The 20,733-nt window shown below is 38.4% G+C and overlaps 1 protein-coding gene and 1 long non-coding RNA gene across 5 annotated transcripts in view; one reads left to right on the forward strand and one right to left on the reverse strand.

The window, feature by feature from the left end:
• LOC123645830 overlaps window positions 1-16,494 on the forward strand; it is an 88,037-nt gene extending 71,543 nt beyond the window's left edge. The window contains exons 2-4 of one of the 3 annotated variants that reach the window (XR_006737719.1): window positions 4,771-4,883; window positions 5,338-5,487; window positions 16,366-16,494. This is a non-coding gene — a long non-coding RNA (uncharacterized LOC123645830). Of the gene's footprint in view, window positions 1-4,770; window positions 4,884-5,337; window positions 5,488-5,693; window positions 5,906-16,365 lie in introns of those variants that run through there. The other 2 variants (XR_006737721.1, XR_006737720.1) reach the window with 2 other exon arrangements.
• The window catches only part of PLPPR1 (phospholipid phosphatase related 1), a 252,267-nt gene that overhangs the window by 60,708 nt on the left and 170,826 nt on the right, over window positions 1-20,733 (reverse strand). The window lies entirely within an intron of this gene.

The following is a 20,733-nucleotide window of genomic DNA, read 5'->3' on the forward strand; positions in this document are numbered from 1 at the left end:
CATTAATGTGTTCAGGGACCAGATTCACCTTTAGTGTTACTATGTTGCTCATATCAAGGGCCCTGTCCCAGGATGAACCAAGAGAAGCGTCGGTGGAAATTCAGAAAAGGAGCGTTTTAGATACCAGGTGGAAGATGTTAAATTTTTATTATGTACTTCAAAGGAAACCACCAAAGGATTTTGAGCAGGGGTGGCAGGATCAGACCTGTCATTGAAGAGAGTGACCCTAGTGTTAATCTGTATGAGACTGAAGCAGAGAGCCTGGGCAGAGAAATCAGATTTGGTACAAAGGTTTGTTTACAGGTCAGCTACGAGGTACTCAGAACACCTCCACTACTGCTGTGCTATTGCATTTCCAGAGCAAGCTCACAAAAGCCCAGTTAGCTCTCTCACAATAGAGCAGAAGTAAAATAGCCTCTTTTGTAATGGTTTAGTTTTCAACTGTTTTTGTGAAGATGATTCATATATTAAACTCTTCTTGAGCACCTACTGTATGCCAGGCATTAGGGAAATAGCAGTACACAAAATAAGCCTCTGTCCACATGGGAGAGGCTGTAAAAAAAAAAAAAGCAGATTTAGGGGCTAGGGTTTAATTTTGGACATATGCATTTTGAGATACCTATTAGGCATCCAAGTGAGATGTCAAAGAGGCAGTTGGATACAGGAGTTGAAGAAAGTTCTGGGTTAGAGATCCATTTTGGGAGTCATCAGAGTATGTGATCCCCTAATTAGTGAACATACAAAGAATAAAGAGGAGTTCAGGAGATGAGACTGAAGAAGGTGATGACAAGAGGAGAGTTAGAGAGAAAGTGTCAATCTAGTCCTAGCTCTGACTATGACTCAATCTCCAAAGAACAGGGGAGATAGTGGTATAAGAACTTTGTGTAACTGCACCAATGAGGTAGAGTGAGTGGTACTGACTGATGGCCCAAGTTTCCAAGTGGAGTGATCTAAGGAGGAGAGTGGAACAATAGTCTGGAAGAAGCACTGAAGAGCCAGGACAACATGTAGCCTGTCTCTGAGTCCAGCAGTATAAGAGGTGAGGGAAATAAAACACGGCCAGGGAAAGGCTCTGGAGAAGCAATATAATTGAGAGCCAAGTTCATAGTAAGAAGGGGAAGGGACTGTTCAGACAAGGTTAAGAAGATAAGGACTTGCTGATGACAGACAGGTGAGTTTTGGAGCTCGTAGGGCAGCTCAGACTTTGGGCACAGGAAGGTGCTCTTTGAGCAGGGTGGGGGATGGGATCAATTAGAGATGCACAGAGCTGTGTGGGCTCAAGAGGGTCTGGAGTCCTTGATTTCTGACTGTGATGAATACAAATAGGAACAAGGAACATGGCAGAATTAGTCCCAATGTTCTTTGAAGGAGACTGGTAGGGCAGTATTGAGAAGGGAGGAAGAGAGAGCTCTTCTGTGGTGCACTGTGAATTAAAATAGTAATAAGCTTTTGGGTAGGAATGAAATCATTTAAGAAGGATTTTATGATGAAATATGTTTCCTAAGTTGTAGCAATCTAGCAGTAGGCCACATGGATTCAACCCTTACCACAAAAAATATTTGTTGAGCACCAACTATTGTACTATGTGTGGACAATGATGGATAGCAAAGAAAGCAGTCATTTCCAGAAAATTTACATTCTCAAATGCAGCTATACCTATTGGCTGTGCCAGATCTCTTCTTATCTGGCAGTTCCAAAACACTTCCTTGCTCTTTGAGACTCCAGGAGGTGCATCTTTTCCTCCATCTCCAAGCAGAAGGTGCCAGCTGTTTACTTCTCCTAGTGCTCCTATGTTGGATATTTGTAGCTCAGAAATGCCTGCACCATTTTATAACAAACACCTGATACTCTATTGGAGAGCGACACAAATGTTGTAAAATGTGGAAGACCCAAACCCACCTCCACATCCAACCAGGCTTCCTTTTCTTCTGTGCTTTTAAAGAATTGAGACAATGTCAGAGAAAACGAAAGTCATATGGAGTCAACAGAATTAGACATGACATGCCATGTGTCCCCCTCCTCCACCCATGACTATGACAGATGCACTAACAATTCCTAGGACTCTCTCCTGTTGATCTTTTCCACACAGTACTCCAGTCATTACTAATTGTTTAGAACTGGGCTACCCCTGATGACACAAGTGGTGCCACCTTTTCAGATATATACAGTAGGTTCTGAAATGGAATAGAATATCACAGCATTTTAAATACATGTTTGAATGATTCCTGTGCTCATTTAAATTACCCTCAAGGTCATTCAAAAAGAAAAGAAAACTCAGGCTACAGAATGAGAGAAACCATTTGCAAACTATGCATCCAACAAAGGACTAACATCCAGAATCTATAAAGAACTGAACTCAATGACAACAATTAAAACAAAATCAACCCCCTTAAAAAGTGGGCAAAGGACATGAACGTTTTCCAAAAGAAGACATACAAATGGCCAACAAGCATATGAAAAAAATGTTCAACATGACTATCAGAGATATGCAAATTAAAACCCCAGTGGGATACCATCTTACACCGGTCAGAGTGGCTATTATTTAAAAAGTTAAAAAATAACAGATGTTGGTGAGGTTGCAGAGAAAAGGGACACTTGGTTGGTGGGAATGTAAATTAATACAACCTCTATAGAAAATAGTATGGGTATTTCTCAAAGAATTAATAATAGAACTAGTGTTTGATCCAGCAATCCCACTACTGGATATCTACCCAAAGGAAAAGAAATATTTATATCCAAAGACACCTGCACTCATATATTCATTGCATCACTATTCACAGTAGCAAAGATATGGAATCAAGCTAAGTGTCCATTGATGGATAAATACACACACACACACACACCCATAGAATACTACTCAGCCATTAAAAGCAATGAAATCATGTCTTCTGCAGCAACGTGGATGGAACTGCGGGCCATTACTTTAAGTGAAATAACTCAGACACAGAAAGTCAAACACCACTTGTTATCACTTATAAGTGGGAGCTAAACAATGGGCACACATGGACAGAGTGTAGAATAACAAACACCGGAGACTCAGAAGGGTGAGAGGCTGGGGTATGGAAGGGAGGTGTTGGATGAAAAATTACTTAATGGGTACAATGTACACTACTATTCAGGTGATGGTTACACTATAAGCCCAGATTTCACAACTATGCACTATATCCACGTAACAAAACTGCACTTGTACCCCCCAAATCTGTAACAAATAAATAAAACATGTAACTTCTGAAAGCCCTTAAAATTCTCTTGAATAAAAATGATAGAGATCAAAAACAAAAAAAAGGGAAAAGAAAACTCTGGTTCCAAAGTACCTTTTTGAGAGGAGAGGCACACAACAGGCAATCTATCATGGGGTATTGTTAGATGTTTGCTCAAAGGTTTAATTTTGGAGGAAGCCAGATAGCTTCGGTGAAGATGGCTACCTCTTGCCACAGGTAAATCCTCAAATCTGCCAGCTGACAGTGTTGGCATCCCATGGAGTTTGTCATGGAAATTGGTACAATTGTGGTGATTCTACTAAATTCAGAGAGAACATTGAATAGAATAGAGCAAAGGTTTTTGTTTGTTTTCTTTTTAAACCTCTAATCTTGGGTTAAGTTGTTAGGAAGATGTTATTATACTTTTCTAACAATCTTAAGACCACCTTTCAATTTGGGTTCTGACCTGGGAGCTGCCTTCTTTACCTTTTTATATTTGGACAGAATGCAGCTATTTGGTCAGTCACACAAGCTCAGAGCTTGGAGTCATTTTCACAGTTTCACTTAGAGAAGCAGACACAGAGCAGATAGAGCATTTTTGTTGTGTTCTCTCTAAATTGAAATAAGATAAGAACAGGCATTAAGCTTCTTAGAGATTTGAATTAGAGAAACAATTATTCTAATACATGCTATACAGGAAATGCTCTCAGAGCCGGTAATCTCCTGATTCTTATGAAAACTGTCACTCTGTGGATGTCCATGCTTGAATGGAGGTTCTGAAAAGTATTCTAAGCCTCCTTTTCTCACTTTTATCCTCTAGGATTGATTTTTTTTTTTTTGAAATTGATTGTTCCCCTTTAAAACTTTCTGAACATGGCACAATGTGTAATCTGTATCATTTGGCACTTGAAATACTCTGCCATTATACTAGGGTTCTTATGCCTGAGCATGGCCTTGTTGGTGGAAATTTATTCAATGAAATATGTGAAATTGCATTATAAGATAGATTTAGAGCATTTGACTTAGGCCAAGCATGCTGAGCTAGAAAGGTTCAGGAAGTGATATTCTTAAGTAGTTAACATTGTTCATCACAGTTAATACTGTTAATTAATTCTGTTCGTCCTTTTCATTTTTGAGTGCTGCTTCTGCCTTTTGACCTCTTGCCATGGCCAGCAGAGCGTAGGAAACTTGGTGTGTGAAGATCATTTCAATGGTGCCTTCACATTTTCCTGACATCCTTGATGTCAGAACTGTCATAACTAGGGTGTGCAGTCAGGGTCTGAGCTACTCACCTGACGCCTTGCATCCTCAGCCTCTACTGAATCCAGACATAGATCCTGGAAACTGTTAGTATTGCTGTATGAACTATGCCAGGCTTAGGCCACCCACTTCCTAGACAGTCTCCTTTATTTTCTATGAAAGAGAATAGGGACTCTATTCCTTGGGAATCAGAAAAAAAATGTATTTAACTGGATATATTTAAGAGAAAGTTATAGTCACTAAGCATGTTTGGAGACTAAGGAGCCTTAGGAGACAAACAGCAATAATCAGGCCATTTTAATTTCTATAGATATTCCAAGAAGCACCCTGGGACTGGAAGACACACCCTTTCACCTGGGAGCCAGTGAAAAGTTAGTGTGCCAGACTAAGAGGTCCCCAGGGATTGCAAGCACAGCACAGCAGGTATGTTTCCAGAGCCTGGTACATGGTAGCTGCTCCATGAGTGTTTTTGCAGTAAATGGGTGAAAGTCAAAATGGAATTGCAAGAGTTGGACATGGGCAGCCAGATGTGCGCCAATATGCAGACCACTGTTCCTGCAGCCCATGCTCTCTCTCAAGGGCCTCAAGACAACCGTCAACAAAAAGCAATGCTCTGTAGATTGCCATATGGTAAATCTAATCCCCCTTAGAAACTGAAAAAAATTTTCAAGTATCCCTGTTGAGGCTCCCTTCCTTTCCCTACGGTGGCTGTCAAAGTCTTTCTCTTAGATGTTAAGTGGCTGATGTAAATGCTCACTCATTTGGGTCATCTGGAAGCCCAAGGAGGAGGGAGGAGTGGAAGGGTGTTGGAGTTGCCTTTGTGTTACTGCTTCTCTGTGTTTTTCTCTCTCTCTCGCTGAAAAAATCTTCTCTGGAGGCCACATTTCTGAATCCAGTTGTCTTCAGGCTTGGCTGCAGATGACATATTGCTGGGCCTCCCTCCTTCCAGGAGCTGCTGCCCATGGCATTTCAGGGAAGAGCCTGTCAGCAGAAGCATCTTTGGGCACTGTTTAGCATAGCTATTGTGGTAAGTTAGTGGTGTTGAATGAACTGGGGTGTTAAAGGCCCCAATTCCTCTCCAAGACCTCCTTGCACATCTGCCCTTTCCCTTGTAGTTTCTTTCACTAAACAGGAAGAGTGACTTTTTTTGGCCAGCGGGGACATGTGCCACCATGACTACAAGCAGAGGCACTCGTGTGTTCATACCTGCTCTTATACTTCTACCTTTGCCAGGAGAATGTGCCTAGGTTAGCCTGCTGGAGGGATGTGAGAAATTCATGGAGGAGAGCTGAGTCACCCAGGTGACAGCAAACTAACTCCCAGATGTGTGTGCCACAGAAAATAGCTGGTCAACTCCAAGACCTGTGAAGTGAGCCCAGCTGAGACCGGGAGAACTGCCCAGTGTGGTCTACATAGCCAACCTACAAACTCATAAGCTAAATAAATGCCTACTGTTATATGCCACTGAGTTTTGAAGTGGTTTGTTATGCAGCATTATTGTGGCAATAGATGCTGGATACAGCTTTCTTTTGCTGTTGAGGGGTAGTATAGTTTGGTAATTAAGGAATCAGATACTGGAAGCAAAGAGCTTGGGTTCAAATCCTGCTTCTGCCACTCACTATAACATGGAGAGAGTAACTTAACTCTCTATACCTCAGTGTCTTCATCTATAAAATGGAGACAATAGTATCTATCAATAGGGGGCTAATGTGAAGATTAAGTTAATTGTATCTGAGGAGCTTAGAACCATCTCTGGCATTTAGGAAGCATGATACATGTGCTATCATCATTTGCTACTGTATTGATTTGCATTGGTGAAAAGAGCACCAAGTGGTTTGATCTTGAGTGCCCCAGAGGCTGCCCCTATCCCTCCTAGTTGGGGAATGTTGGTGGGATTTTCCCAAGGGCTTTTGTTTTATTTCACTTGCTATTACTGCTTTCTTAGGGTGGAAAAGAAGTTTTTAAAGCTGGCCTCATGTTCTTCTCTCTTCTTATGAGTCAATCTGTGATATATCTGCAGACATTTATGAGATTTTTGTCATTTGAATGTCATTTTTTCCCTAGATTTCAGTATTTATGCAAACTTTTCCTTATTTTTACATTGTTTATAAAATTTTAAAAGGGATATGGAAGGAGCGAGTGGGAAGTTTGTGGTCAAGTAGCTGTTTGACCCAGAGAATAAAACAATGTAGTTTTAAATAGTTGAATACAACCTTGTCTTTCCTTATTTGGATTTTCCATTCATTCAGAACAACTTGGCAGATTATTCTTTGCCCCTTTCCCCATATTTTGAGTCTATATCAACATGTAGTATTTGAAAGCTAATTAGGTAAAGAGCCAGATAGTAAATTAAAAAAAAAAATAATGGAAAAAAAAGCACCAATTGGGGGAGGTTCCTTGATTTACATAACATGTTAGTTCTTTGAATACTGGGACTATAGATTCTTGGGACTAGAAAGCATTTCGGAGATTATCCAATCTCTCAAATCACAGATGGGGGAACTAAGGCTCAGACAAGTAACTTGTTTGAGGTTCCACGAACACATTAGCAAAAGAATCTGCATAAAAATATGGACCTCTCCCAAGTCCAGTGAGTGCTTATTTTTTAATTCAATATTTGATATGCATAATATATACATACATATATAGCATGTTAGTCACATAATAATGAAATACCTAGACCCAATTTTAGAAGTAGGACATCATCCATGACATAAAGACTTCTTATATATGTAGCTTAAATCTTAGCCTACTGTATCCTGTTGAATCCTCAACCTGAGGCATCCCCCCCAAAAGTCACTATTTTCCTGATTTTATATTTATTATTGGGTATATTTACCTAAATTATATATTTTTAAATAAAAATTGTATCTCATCAGAATCTTGTTTTTTCACTCAACGTTATGTTCCAAAATTCATCCACATTTTTGCATGTAACAGATTCATTCATTTTCATTGTTTAAATTGGGTTTTCTTTTTTTTTTTTGCTATAAGGTAAAATTTCTATGGTTAATTTTATTCATCTCTATTGAAGCTAATGAAGTTTCTCTAGGATAAGTGCTTACAAGTGGAGTTTCTGGAACACAGGATAATATACATGTTCAACTTTCTAAGATAAACCAAATTGTTTTCAACGTAGTTTTTCATTTCCTAGGCTCATCAGCAGGGTTTTGGAATTCTCACTCCTCACAGGATCATTAATGGCTGGTGTAGTTAACCTTTCAGCAAGTAAATATACTACTAGCAGGTATTAATATATTGTAGTCTTTAATAAGGTTGACCATCTTTCATATATTTATTCATACTTGGTGTTTCCTCTTCTATGATATGAAATACCTATTTATGTCTTTTTTGTATTTCTTCTATTTTCTATTTTCTTCTTCTTTTCATTGACTTGAAGTAGTTATTAATAAATTCTGGACACTTATCTTTTATCAGATACATAGGTGGCAAATAAATTTTGCTGGGTATTTATTGACTTAACTTTTAATTTTCTTTATGACATCTTTTAATGAATACAAATTCTTGGTATTAATATTGTCTTCAGCATGATTTTTCACTACATCAAAGGTGTATTTTATTGTACATCAACATCTCCAAATTATCAGAATGTAATATGTGGAAATCATCTACTATGCTAGTCAATAATATATCTAGAATGAAAGACTGAATTAAAAAAAAATTCATAGAGATTACAAGAACAAAAATCCAAATGCTTTGGTCTAAAAGTATCTGATGCTCAAATACTGGGTGGTGATGATTCAGGGCATAGACGAAACTTAAGAGAACACCAATACCTAAAGAAACAAGATTCCGGTATAAAAACCTATTCATTCTCAGCTGTTAACTAATTTGTCCTTCTTGGAAGCCCTCCCTATTCATTATTTTTCCTCTTTCTGAATCTTGGACCTCTCCATCTTCACTGCTTCTAAACATATTTCAAACATTTAAAACAAAATAAATATGCAAAACAAAAAACACAGCCCTCCCTGATTTTATTACTGCCTTTAGCTACCACCCAATGTATTTACTTTCCTCTGCTGTGAAGCTACTCAGGGGTTAACTTCATTTGCTCCCTCTGCTCTTCTCAAATTTGTCTCATTAAAGTCATCAATGACCTCCTAACTGAAAAATTCATTAAGCACTTTCCAGTCCTAAGCTTATGTCTCTGCAGCATTTGACACTCTTGTTCACTCCTTTTCTCCTTGAATTTCCTTCTTCCCTTGGCTCCCTTTCTTGTGTGGTTATTTTCCTAGCTCTCAGAATTCCATCTCAGGTCTTTCTGGTCAGCTCTCCTCATGTGCACACCACAAATGGTGGTGTTTTCCAGGTTTCTACACCTAATTCTTTCCTCCACTGTACTGGTGGTGGGGTGGGGGGCAGGGGAGCCATGGTGGGAATCTCCTGTACTCGCAGGGTTTCAGCTGTCTCTAAACCCCAACTTCTAGACCTTAGTTTCTACTAAGCTTCTTCAATGGCTTCCACTACCACCTATACTTTGATGATTTGCAGATCTAGAACTCTAGCCCAGACCTCTCTCTTGAACTCTAGACCCTCACTTCTAAATCCACACTCAACATCTTCCCCTACAAGTTTATTAGCACCTCATATTTAAGATTTTCCAACCTGAATCATAACGTCCCTTCCCTCTACCTCCTGAAAACTGATCTTGCAGTATTTCCTTCTTTGAAAATTGCACCACCATACAACTATTTAGGCCAAAAAATGGAGAGCCATCCTTGAGTCCTCCTCCTTTCTTCTTCCACTCCACATTCAGCCAAACTTCAAGTCTGATTCTGTCTCATTATTACTCAAAGCTGTTCCTCTTCATAGCTGCTGCTATTTAATTCAGATTCTCGTCACTTCTTTCCAGCACTAGTCTCTTAGCTAGATTCCTAAATTTTGGTCTTTTTCTGGTCCAGAAGAGTCCAAAATGCTGCCATTAATGCCCATCATCAATGTCCTTTTCCTAGAGGATAAAAATCTCAACTCCTGACTATGCCATCCAAGTTTCTGATGAGCTGGGTCCTCCCTACCTTTCCAACCTTATCTCATAGCTCTCCTCTGCAAATATCCCACTGACAAATAATATATTTTTACTTAAGATAAAGTTACTTTTGCCTTGCTTTATTATACCCCAAGTGCTCTTACTCCTGCTTCAATTGTTCTTTCTCCCATTTCTTTGCCTGAAGGATTTTTAAAGGCATAAATCAAGTGTCCGCAGGCAGAATGAAGCCTCCTTGTTTTCTCCAGGCAGCACAAGAAAGGTTCTCTTTTGTATTCACTTACAGCCTTATTTTCCTATTATAGTTCATAACACAGAGCAGTAATTACTTATTTGCATGACAATGTTCACCACTAAACTGTGGACTCCTCCAGGAGGATGACCCAGTTCTATTTATCTTTGTAGCCCAAGTGCTTACAGTTTCTGGTATGCACTGAACATTTTTTTTTTTTTTTTGAGAGTCTCACTCCATCGCCCAGGGTAGGGTGGAGTGGAGTCATCATAGCTCAGTGCAACCTCAAACTCCTGTGCTCAAGTGATCCTCCTGCCCCAGCATCCCAAGTGGCTGGGACTACAGATGCGTGCCACCAACACACTCGCCAATTTTTTCTGTTTTGGGTAGAGACAGGGTCTTGCTCTTGCTCAGGTGGGTCTCAAACTCCTGACCTAAACTGATCCTCTGGCCTCAGCCTCCCAGAGTGCTAGAATTATGGGCGTGAGCCACCACACCTGGCTGACAGTGAACATTTAACATTCATGGACTAGATTAACTCAACATGCATGAATACTACAGTAACACTTACACAAAAGCTGTGCCTCCTCTGGCTCTACCCACCATTCTAGAACCTACAGACAATGATAGCTCTGCTTTTCTCTGGGATGATCGATCCACATTTAGAATACTCTGATGTGATTAAGGTAGATATAAATTGAAAAACATTAAAAATAAAGCAATCAGGAAACCAACACCATGTCAAAGGAGTAATGACTGAAGAAATGGAGATTATTTTTGTGAAGCACCATGAATAAAAAAGAAAATTAACAGTATCTAGTATTGAGAGCAAGCCCTTTTTCTAATAAAACACAAGGATGGTAGATTAAAATTGACAATAAATCCTTTGTTGCTTCTCCCACTGAGAGGTGGTGGAATTTAATTCTTCTCTTAAAGGTGGTTTGCTTGATCAATATCAGGGAGTTAAAGGATACTGCAAGACTTCCAAATTATATCAGAAAAAACCTTCCAGCTTCTCCCTTGGTCTCTTGGAATGTCTCCTCCTGGGGAGACACTCCAAACCCAATCACCATACTGTGAAGAGTTCATAAAGAGGTCACATGTATGTGCTCTGTTAGATAGATAGCACTAGTGAACTCCTGGTTGACAGCCAGCTTCAACTGCCAATGACTTGTGAACCATTTTGGATGTCCAGTCTACTAGAGCTTTCAGATAACTATAGCCCTTACCAACATCCAACTGCAGCCACATGAAAAAAACCTAAGCAAGAGCCAACCAGCTAGATTCTTTTTGAATTTTTGATATACAAATTCCATTACAAAATGTTTTTAAAAGAAATTATTAAATTTGGGATTTACAATTATTAAAATGAGGTGGCTTATTACCCAGCATTAGACAGCTGAAACAACTACTACAAATGTTAATTGACTGAGGAGTGATTTGGTAACAATAAACCAATGTGACAAAAACTGAGATGTGCCACTCAGAGCTCCCTTCAAGAAAGATTTTGCTGCCCAGTTGCAAGGAATGTGGTTAGCTGGCAGCCTCTGGCTGTTAACTCCTTCAGGGTCTACCTCATATCTGAATTGTGAGCTTGCTCTTTTCAGGTAAGGCCACAGCCAATGACTGAGGCAATGGTAGTGAAGGCCACATTGTTCTTAAAGTGTACCCACCCAATGTCTAAACAAGATGGGATGCAAAAGTCTAGCCTTTTCTGAACAACTGCTTGAATGAGCAATCACTTCCCATTAGGCTGGCAGGACTTTGTCTGCATCATAAGTTGATCTCTCTACCTGCCCAATACTGCCTCCTTCTCTTTTCACAACACCTATCTTGCATTATCTTAAGACAATTATAATAGGAAAGGGCAACCTTTAACATATGGTAGCAAAACGAGCCCACCAATACTAATGTGGCTATTGGTCCTAGTTATTAATGGCTTAAGGCCATTGCTTGTTTTACTGCTGTTGAAGTCCAACATGGCAATGCCTTCACAGTTGCCTTCCTAGACAGCAAAACTAGGACTGCAAATAAAAGGAGGCAACAAGTGAGTTACACAGCAAACACTAGGATCTTGAGTTTGCATCTGCCTGAAGAGAAGTAGTAGGACACTCAATGGAATGATAAGCATCTCATAAAGATTCAATTGGCCTTGTGAGACATTTGCTGATTTTAAAGAAAATTCAGCCCAAGTTCAGTAATTTCTCAACCTTGTCAGAAATCCTCATCTGACACTGCTTGCTTATGAATATGTGGACTAAGAAGGGAAGTCTAATAATAATTTCTAAGCATTTATGAAGGATCCCCTAAACTGGATCTTTGGACTCACACTATCACAAAAGCTGAATTTGTCTTCAGCTTTTTTTTCCCCCTACTAAGTTCAAAGATGGTTAGTTTTTTTTTTTTTTATCCCATACTCCTGGATTGTAAGAATTAATATTCTTAAGGTTACTGTACTACCAAAAGCAATCTACAGATTCAATGCAATCCCATCAAAATGCCAATAACATTCTTCACAGAAATAACAAAAAATCAATCTTAAATTTTTATGGAGACAGAAAAGACCCCGAGTAGACAAGGCAATACTGAGCCAAAAAAATAAAGCTGGAGACATCACACTACCTGACTTCAAAAGATGCTACAAAACTGCAATAACCAAAACAGCATGCTATTGGTATAAAAGCAACATATAGACCAAAGGAACAGAATAGATAACCCAGAAATAAATTCACATCTTTATAGCCAACTGATTTTTAACCAAGGCACCAAAAACATACATTGGGAAAGGGCACCATCTTCAATAAATGGTGCAGGGAAAACTTGTTCTCCATATGCAGGAGAATAAAACCAGACCCCTGTCTCTCACCATATACAAAAATCAACTCAAAATGAATTAAAGACTTAAATGTAAGATCTGAAACTATAAAACTACCAGAAGAAAACATAGGGGAAATACTTCAGAACATTGGTCTAGGCAAAGATTTTATGGGTAGAGCTCCAAAAGCATAGGCAACAAAAACAAAAATAGACAAATAGGACTATATCAAACTAAAAGGCTTGTGTGCAGCAAAGGAAATAATCAACAGAGTGAAGGAACAACCTGGAGAATGGGAGAATATATTTGCAAACTATTTATCCAAGAGACTAATATCTAGAATATACAAGGAAGTTGAACAACTCAACAACAAAAATGGACAAAAGATATGAATAGGCATTTCTCAAAAGACATACAAATGGCCAATAAGTATATGAAAAAAATGTTCAACATCACTAATCACCAGGGAAATGCAAATCAAAACCACCATGAAATATCTCACCCCAGTTAGAATGGCTATTATCGAAAAAGACAAAAAATAACAAATGCTGGTGAGGATGTAAAGAAAAAGGAACCCTTATATAATGTTGGTAGAAATAGAAATTAGAACAGCCATTATGAAAAACAGTATAGAGGTTTCTCAAAAAACTAAAAATGAAACTATCATATGATCCAGCAATCCCACTATTTATCCAAAAGAAAGGGAATTAGTATATCAAAGAGATACCTGCACCCGCCCATGTTTGTTACAGCTCTATTCATAATAGCGAAGCAATGGAATCAACCTAAATGTCCATCAACAGATGAATGGATAGAGAAAATGTGGCATATATGCCTAATGGAATATTATTCAGTCATAAAAAGAATGAAATCCTGTTATTTCTGGCAGCATGATGAGCCTGGAGGACATTCTGTTAAGTAAAATGGAGTCAGGCACAGAAAGGTAAATACTGCACGTTCTCACTCACATGTGACAGCTAAAAAAAAAATTGAGCTCATAGAGGCAGAGAATAGAATTGTGGTTATTAGAGGTTGGGAATGGTAGGGGAAGGGAAGGAAAACTAGGTTGGTTAATCGATATAATAAAGTTACAACTAGATGGGAGGAATAAGTTACAGTGTTCTGTAGCACTGGAGGGAGAATACGGTAAACAATTTAATGTTTATTTTCAAAAAGCTAGAATAGAGGATTTTGAATGTTGACAACACAAAGAAATGATAAATGTTTGAGGTGATGGATATGCTAATTACCCTGATTTGAACATTATGCCTTGTATATATGTATCAAAAGATTCTGTATCCCATAAATATGTACAATTATTTCATGTCAACTAAAAATAAAAAAAAAGATAGTCATTTTTAAGTGTGTTGTGTTAACTATGGAGAGAGTGAGGGGGAGGGAGGGAGAGAGAGAATGAGCACCAGTACATGTGTGTTTGAGAGAGAGAGAGAGAGGGAGGGAGCTAAGAATTACTGCATGGTTTGAAAATAGGAATTTTTATATCCTACTTGCATTCTGTCCTTTGGCCTCACATTTATAGAAATATTTGCCTTCTCTCTGACAGTTGACATTACTTTTCCTGGGGAAAAGAAGAATGCCAGAAGAAGGGCATGATTTCTCTGTTTAGATATTTGAAGAACTAAGAGAAATTAGATTTGTTATAACAGCTAAAGGGTAAACATTGCCCCTGCTTAAGTATTTGAAAGTTGAACAGAAAAATTTTGCATGAACTTTTTTTGGAATTGTTTAAAGATGCAATGGTTTGCTTTGATAGATGGTGTGTTCTGTATTGCTAACGAAAACCAAGCATAGCCCTGACAATTGCTTAATGGAGACAACAGTAGAGGGGATTCAAGCACATCTGGAACAATAGGCTTTAAAGTCTCACTATTGGAAATTCTATAAATACTGAAGAAACAAGACAATAAAAGGCATTTTGAGGGACTATTCCACCTTAAATATAAACATAATGTAACAGGAATTACATTACCATAATCAAATGTTAGTTCGGGTTCCCATTTTGTCAGGTATAAAGCTCTGCTGATACCTTCAAATTATTTTTTTAATAAAGCCAGCCAAGCATGAAATAACTTCATAGCTGCTTTGGTAAAGACTAATAGGGGAAATTACACTAATGAGAGGCTAATAAGGCAGACTACGATGACCCTAGAAGCACACATCTTTTTCAAATGAAGATGGTGAATACTGTGCCTATTATTACGTAAGTGAGAGGGTTATGTTCTCATTTTCTAAGGAAAGGTTTTGGGAAATTTATCAGTAGGGGGCATTGGTGTTCTATCAGCAGGAGAACTTGACCCAGAGAATAAGAAGTGCTCTTGGTAATTCTGAGTATTTTAAAATAATCAACAAGTCAAAGCAGACAGGAACCTATTTTTTCTTAGGAAAAAAATCCACATAGAAATGTCATCTGTTCTAAATGAAACTTTAGGAAATGAAAGTACAGCATGTACATATTTGGTCTTCCCGAGATAAATGAAAGATGCTAGAGGCTTTAAAAAAAAATTTTTTTTTAGAGACTAATATCGCAGCAGCTGCAGATTCAGCATTTCTAATCCTAGGAATTGAGAAGAGCTGAATTTGCATCCTGGTGAAATAGCATCACAAATGCTTACAGCTCCCATCTAACTGTAATTAGAGTGAAATTAAACAGTTCCCTGTTATAAACTTTTCCAATACAGTAAATTCAGTTTTGTTTTTTTCTCTCCTTCTACCCATATAGGCAAAATCATACAGTCATGAAAGGAATGGGGGGAAAAGGAAAATACGCAAATTTGGAATGCACAGTACATGAGATAAAGAGAGCTACATTTCTTTACCATAAACACACACGCAAGCCCCATAATTTGTCATGGCTAGAAAGATTATTAAACACCATTAAAAATAAGTATAATTTTTTCCATATCTACCATGACATAAATGCTAGATGGCCGATATAATTACATGTGAATTATTACACTTCATAGAAAAACTTGATATCCTAGATGCTTTGACTTCTATCTTCAAGAATATTTTAGTTTACTATCTTAAAAGTTAGAATCCTGAGACTTAATAAAATTTGGGATCTTAAGGAACTGTAAAAATGAAGGACACATTAAAACACAAAAGTACATCTATAGATTTCTCTAATTCGAGTCTATTTGAAGCATGAGGCTTCACTTTTAAGGCTCACCCACATTTTTTACCTTCATTCATTTAACACACATTGATGAAGCTCCTTCTAAGTAAGTTGTAGATACAGGCTAGCTGCTGCTCTCTAAAATTAGCCTTGACCTCGGGGCCACTCTCTGAACTCCTGGAACAGGAATTTCTAGTTGGGATCTATCTCTTTCTCTCTCTTTCACTCTCTCTCTCTCTCTCTCTCTCTAATGTAATTCCTGATATATATGTTTGTAAATATATATATACACATATATCTCAACTTAATAAGCCCTGACAATATTTAAGGCATAGAACTTTTATTCATTTTTAAAGAAAAATACACTTCAAGATAATACACTTGGAGACAAGGTAAAACCCCAAGGGCATGGTAGGAACCAAGATAATAAAAGGGAAGCCTAAATGGCTCTGCATTTTTAATAAATTGTGAATTCAGAAATGGGGAGAGAATGAGAAGAGGTAAGCTAATGAGAAGGTTCTTTGGAAGTGGAATAGCCAATAGAATTCTCCAGATGATGAGAAGGCTTTTTAGAACTGGAATGTCTAATATTAAATATGAAATCATTTGCAATATTACAAGGTAAACTCCCTCCCTTATACTTTCTACAAACAATTGCATTGTGAGTATGCATATGTATAAAACAGTGGAAAAAACACAAGCATGTTGATGTTGCAGGGAAAACAATGAGAACTTGAATGACAGAGAAGTACAGGAAAATCACACACAGACTAAACTGAATATGCAGAATCAGGACCATGAAGCTAGAGGAGACTGAGAATGAAAATCCTGCTCCTGTTCACTGCCTGTCACCCCCTACCCCACAGAAATTAACAGAAATCTTGGGTAGGACTCTGGACTTCTACAGGTATGGAATGGAGGGTTGAATCAATATTATAACGATATTAAGGGGATCAAGAAGCCTTAACTGACTTTGGAATTAAATGGTAGTGAAGCCCCAAAATGATTTTCAACTCACTTTTAAATGATAGTCTTGTCTCCTTTATACCTTCCAGTGCAAAGTTGTTCCGACTCATTCCTGAGTAACTGAGGTCCTGAGATTCTGGATTCCTGTCTCAACTCCTGTCTTAATTCATTTTGTGCTGCTGTAACAGAATACCTGAGACTTACAATAAACTGAAATTTATTGGCTCACAGTAATGGAGGCTGGAAAGTCTAATATGAAGGTGCTGGCATCATGCAAGGGCCTTCTTGGTGCGTCACAAATAGTGGAAGGCAAGAGGGAGAGAAAGTGCACCAAAGAGGAGGCCAGACTCACCCTTTTATAATAGCACCAACGAGGATGGAGCCCTCATGGCCTAATCATGTCTTCTCGCCTCTTAATACTATTACAATGTTACAATGGCAATTAAATTTCAATATGAGTTCTGGAGGGAACAAACATTCAAACCATAGCAACTCCTGTCCATGTTTGGTCATTCTGGCAGGGGAGAGGGTACCATCTCTGCCACCATCAACCCTCCTGATGTGGTCATTTACACTGTTTGTTTTTTTTTAAGTTTATCATTCAAACCTTCTCTCTCTCTCTCTCTCTTTTTTTTTTTTTTACCATTACTCCATTTTCTCCAATTACAAAATATTTTTTTAATCATTACACTTTCAAAGGTAAATGAAAAAGAACCCTAAAATCACACACCTACATCCAGTTTGGCACGTTTATGTTTAGAGAAGCTTGTCATGGTAGTAAACAGAATTAAGTGCAGCCCTCTGGTGGTAAATGAAATATTTCTTTGAGCAGCAGTTGCATTTCAGTTCAGAAAAGATTCTGAGCTTAATCTAAATATGCTGTGAAAGCTACCTCAAGTCCACTTAGAAAGATGAGCTATATGCATGAGACATATATTCTAATACAGGGTAGATCGTAAGTGCTTGGATGCTGATCTGAATGGGAGGCCCCAGTGGTTGCTGGATCAGGTAAGAAAGCTGCTCAGTGTAGGATCAGACACATGTTGATTTCATCTGGGTCAAATAAGCTAATAGAAAGCAAATGAGATAAAAGGAAGCATTTAGGTCCGTATGAACAATTGGACATTTTCTTTATAACTACTTTATAAGGTTACATGCATTCATGCCCATTTCTTAGATTGAGAAAATTGAGGCCCACAGAGAAAAAATAACTTGCCCAAGACTTCATAGCTAGGGTGAGATGATAGTGGGGTTAAAATGCTGGAACACTTCTAATCTCCCCACGAAACCACAGATGCAGCTCTGCAGCCAGACAACTAGGGAAGTGATTATAGGCCCAAGGCTACTTTGATACCAGAAGCAGGGCTGAGCAATACAGACAGCACAGATTTCTAATCAGGGAAAGGTTCAGGCTCTGCTACTCATTGGATCTACGACCTTGGGCTAATGACTTAAGTTACTCTGTAACCTCAATTTCTTTATTTGTTCAAAAGAAAAAGAAGAGGAAGAGGATAAAATTATCTACTCAATTATCAGGACACAAAGTGACACTAGCCCCACAGTGAGACTACTCCAAGGCCACTGGTCTACTTGAACCAATTCTGGCTGAACCAGGAAAGCAGATGAGGTATATCCTAGAATTTCTCAGTAAGGCTCAGAGACCTGCACGGAAAACTTTGGGATAACCACTCGTTTACTTTGAAAGATATTAAAAAAAAATAAAAGCATGATAAAAATTGCTCCCCCCCCCCAAATCAGTTCTACTTCCTGTCACTAACTGTACTCATATATTTTGTTTATACACTTGTGGCCACACCAAGGCCCTTTTTTCCATGGCAATATACTTCTGCAAACATAAAAATGTGCAATTTTTAAATTTACCTTTGAAAGTGTAATGCTTTGAAAATTTTAACTAGGGCACATGGTTTGATGATCAGAAATAGAAAATTGGAAGCATAAGATTGAAAAAGTAGAAATGTATAAGAACCATAATGAGAGAGATTTAGAATACTGTGAGTCATTATGGATTGGAATAAATGTGGCATTCTCCCTGATGCTGCCTAGAGCAACAGAAAAGAATAAAGCACTACTCTCTGACAAGTGAATCAACAGTATACAAAGTTCACTAAAATAAAATAGGGTACACTTGGATGCTTCTCTAAAATATGGATTTTATCATTGTGGGGACACAAACAAATCTTAATTTTCTCAGAAGTGAGAATTCCCTGAGTTGTAAACTAAAGAAATTTTGACTTTTGTGGTGATATTTTCAGAGCAATTAAATAAATTTGGAAGAAAAAGGTCATCAGAATTGTTTTGAAATTGAAAAAAGTCTTGGTTAGACCAAAACTATCAATAGCATAATCACATAAGACATTTTAGAAAACAGTGTAGAATCTTCCTCAAAGTCTTTTTTTTTTTTTTGAAGATCTCGCTCTTTTGCCTAGGCTAGAGTGCAGTGGTGTCATCGTAGCTCACTGCAACCTCAAACTCCTGGGCTCAAGTGATCTTCCTGCCTCAGCCTCCCAAGTAGCTGGGACTACAGGTGCACACCACCACACCTGGCTAATTTTTCTATTTGGTTTTTTTGTAGATATCGGGCCTTGCTATGTTGCTAAGGCTGGTCTTATACTCCTGGCCTCAAAGGATCCCCCACCTTGGCTTCCCAAAGTGCTAGGATTACCTGGCCTTCAGATCTTTTTCAAAAGTACTTGAGAAAATTAAACTCTTGAAATAGGAGAAATTTTGCTAAATCCTTGTTTCATATATTTGGCTTAACCTGTTTGGGGGCAGAAACAAACCAAAACTAAAAAAATAATGGCTCAATTTATAGCCAGGAGACTTCAGGCTACAGATGAATCCTACTGCCCTCTTCCAACAAGTATTATTTATTGGGGTATCATTTTCTGTTCACTTATTCCCTCCTTCCCTTCCCCGATGGTTATGACAGTGACAGGACTGGGCATGGGGTTATAGGGAGAGATGCAGTGAAAGTTTTTCAAAAGAAAAATTCTGGCCTTAGAGCTGGACAGTTCAAATACCTATTCTGCTGCTAACAGGCTGTGTGAGCTTGGGCAAGTCACTTCACCTCACCAAGTTTCATTAAATGGGGAAAATAATTCCTAATATGACACAGTAAAAATATCAATGCATGAGAGATGACAGCCTCCTGTCAAGGAAAATTCTAACCACTGACAGCTGTCTTCCCTCTCTCTCCTTTTTATTCACTAGATACGGAATTAAACACTAAGAGACAAAGAGGATAGCAGGACTTACACTGAAAAAAAATAAATACATTTCAGGACAGAGAGTGACTAATTAAAAAAAAAACTCCTTAAAAACTACACCTAAAAGTATGGTATTTTTGTTTTGTTTTGCTTTTCAATTACCAGCCTTGTGTTTCATGGTGTTGACCTATAAGAGAGCATGTAAATAGCACCCATTGTAGCCCACAAAGTGATTTGAATCAGTTGAGAGAGAGAAGGTGTAAGAAAGATCAAAAGAGTCCCTTATTACTTCTAAAGGCTGGGTTAGAGGACCTCCTCATACTGAACCACATAATTAGGTCGACTTGCCTACTCAGTCGTAGACAGTGCTGGAAACCACAGTTCCTCCCCACATAGAAAGAACAGACTAGAACATGTTTTCTGTGATATCTGGCTCCCAAGGGGAAGGAGGGAGGATGACACTGAGCCTTGCATGCCTAGTTCTTCCAAACTTGCCAATCATGTAATTTATTCCACCCTAGAGGAGGACCAACTGAAGGTGTGGAGAGAGGCCAGAGTTTACACCCTTACGGATTTCTCTCTACATGAAAGGAGATATCAGGAATCAAAAAATGTGCTTCTGTGAGCATAAATCATCTCAATTTATCCTTGTTCAGTGGAATGAATTGGATTTTACAATAATTTATTATAAGTAACAGAACTCTGCATCAATATCCTTAGTGTTTAAACAGACCACATTTCGACATCCTGATGAAAGTGTCCTGGTTTTATTCTGGAATGGCTTGAGATGAGACATGGTATGTCTGGATTTTCCTTTCCTTGATTAAACCTTTTGATGCATTTAATTTCCAGAAATGAATGGATTGGTTCCAGGAGAGGGAGGGAAGGCAGC

Source organism: Lemur catta, chromosome 10 (genome assembly GCF_020740605.2).
Source record: "Lemur catta isolate mLemCat1 chromosome 10, mLemCat1.pri, whole genome shotgun sequence".
Classification (NCBI taxonomy): domain Eukaryota; kingdom Metazoa; phylum Chordata; class Mammalia; order Primates; family Lemuridae; genus Lemur; species Lemur catta.